Raw genomic sequence first — 2,434 nt, 5'->3', positions numbered from 1 at the left:
CGCCTGCTACATTGTGCAATGTTCCTGTGGACACAAGGCCTTAGATAGTTGTTCCAGGAAAATAAACAACAGAATAACTTCGGCTGAAGGAGATTTTTGGAGGTCACAGGCCCAACTTCTTGTTCAAAACTGGGTTAACTTCAAAGTTAGAGCAGGTTGGTCAGTGTCTTTGTCCAGCCAACTAACTAACTAACTAAATGGCTGCCCTATTCCTCTTATTTAAGGGACAAAGAGCTGTAACGTTGCTGATGACGTATCTAATTAAGTGGTGATCAGCACATAACCGAGCAACGATTTCATTAGCACAGCACTTAAAATATCCCATTACTAATAAACCTTTCATAAAATATTTTCAAGCTCTTGAGACTGTGGTTCACCTGAACTAGTACTTTTAGGATTTTATCAGTTTTGATTCGTTTTAGAAAGAACCTGCTGCCCAACACATATGAAACCTACTGTCCAAAACCAGCCTCGTTAGGGTGCTGGTATCTACCTACTGACATACTCTGATGCGCTGGGAAGCGTGTAAGGGTATTTAGTCCTTTTCCAGAACACACAAGTCTTCCCCTTGGCTCTGGCATTCACTGCACCGTTGTTTCCAAACCAGTCAGGAAAATCAGCTGGTTCTGAAAGAGAAGCCGTGGTTACCGAGGCAGGAAGCTCCTTGGAAGGAAATGCTGGAGGATGTCCTCATGATAAGAGCTGCTCCAGAGTTTTCATTGCCTAATCCCACTCCAAGTTTGACAGTTGTATTTACTCAAAACAAACATTGCAATAAATTTTGCATTCTTGGCTCAAAAATTAAGTTACTTTACGTGAAATCAAGGTGTTAGCAAACATTTGGGGTTTTAGGAACAATTTGCTTCAGCGTCTTGCCTCCTATCTGAGCAATTAGTACTTCCTTTCCTAAGTAAGTATTTTCTAGTATTCTCTACCTTTGCCCGAGAAAACCTTTTTGTACCAGCAAAAAAGCAACGGAAAACAAGCCACGAGGGAGAACGGTGGCATCAGGATTCCCATCGTACTTGTGGCTGAAGACTCAAGTCAGTAGAAGCAGATGAGCCAAACAGCTTTTTGGTTTTTTTAAATCTCAATACACAGACAGGGGTGCCCGCTTTGTCATTTAATGTGGTTTTGACTAACACACCCTGGCACTTAAAAATGTTTTAACCTGTTTGAACACGGCCAACAAGGGGGACTTCAAAGCACAGTCCACGAACCTCCTCCGGTTGCTACCACCGTTCTGATCCTCCACCCCTGGCTAAGGACGGCTGCCACCCCAGTGTAGGTAGTTTTATGGACGGCAGACCTCGTCTCCCTGCTTTACCATACCTTGATGAAAAGTCTCCCTTTTCTACCTCTCCTTTTACAGGATAAGAGACCGAAGAGAACACGGGAAGGTTTAGGACAAAGAGAGAGAACAGCAAACTTCAAAAATGAAGTTGCCTTTGATCAGTTACGGGGTTGGTTTCTGACACTGATGTGATTGTTTCCGAGTAAGCCATAAAAATACTTATTTTTGTGGAAGCTCCTCTTTAAGCAGATCGCACTCGCTTCCTCCTTATCTGCCACCACAATGGCCTGAGGGGAATGTTTACCAACAGCAGATTAAATTAGCTTCAACAGGCACAACGCGTCTGCTGAAAGTAAAAGCATCCTCCTTTAAGAGTAAGGGGTCAGGCCTCCGCATCACGCTATGGAGTAAACCCCGAACAAAAGGTTAAATGTTTTATGTCGGCCCTAACTTTATTATGAAAAAGAAGTCTCGTTTAAGATGGAAAAGGTTTCCTTTAATAATGTTTATAATACACTCAGCCTGGTTGCTATGACGATGGAACAACTATTCTCTACAAACAGGCACCAAGACCCTAAAAATAAACAGGCCGACAAAAATCACGAACGTGCAGCTCTGTCAGGCAGGCTGTGCCTGGTGCAGGGATCGCGTTCCTTCTGAATACGATGAAGATAATGAAACGCTAACGCCTAGGTTCCGCGCCCGCCGAAGGGAGCACTCGCCTCCAGAGCGATTCCTGTATTTCTCGGGAGCCGCTACTTAAAAACGGCACCACCGAAGCCGGAGCTCTGGATCCCCCCCCGGGCAACAGAATAGCGGGGATTATTGGAAGTTTGTCTGTGAAAATAAGGTGTGGAAGTAACGTACGCGTATACGTGTATGTGCATACAAAATAATAAAAGCGTAACAGCGCGTGTTTGCATACTTTCTCCGTGGACTCACTTATTGATGTGGGTAGGCACCCACCCATTTCACAGAGAGACGAGTACACAAGTATTTAAAAAAAAAAAAAGAAAAAAAAAACTTTATTGCTTTCCATCTAGCTCCGAGACAAAGGTTTCCCTTCAGCCAAAGGGAGTTATTTGTGGTTGGGGCCCACACCGGGGCCCTGGGCAGAGGGTTGAGCGGGCGTGACGGCGG

This window comes from Pygoscelis adeliae, unplaced genomic scaffold (genome assembly GCF_000699105.1).
Source record: "Pygoscelis adeliae isolate BGI_AS28 unplaced genomic scaffold, ASM69910v1 Scaffold197, whole genome shotgun sequence".
Lineage (NCBI taxonomy): Eukaryota > Metazoa > Chordata > Aves > Sphenisciformes > Spheniscidae > Pygoscelis > Pygoscelis adeliae.
Note: the sequence above shows the minus strand (reverse complement) of the source record.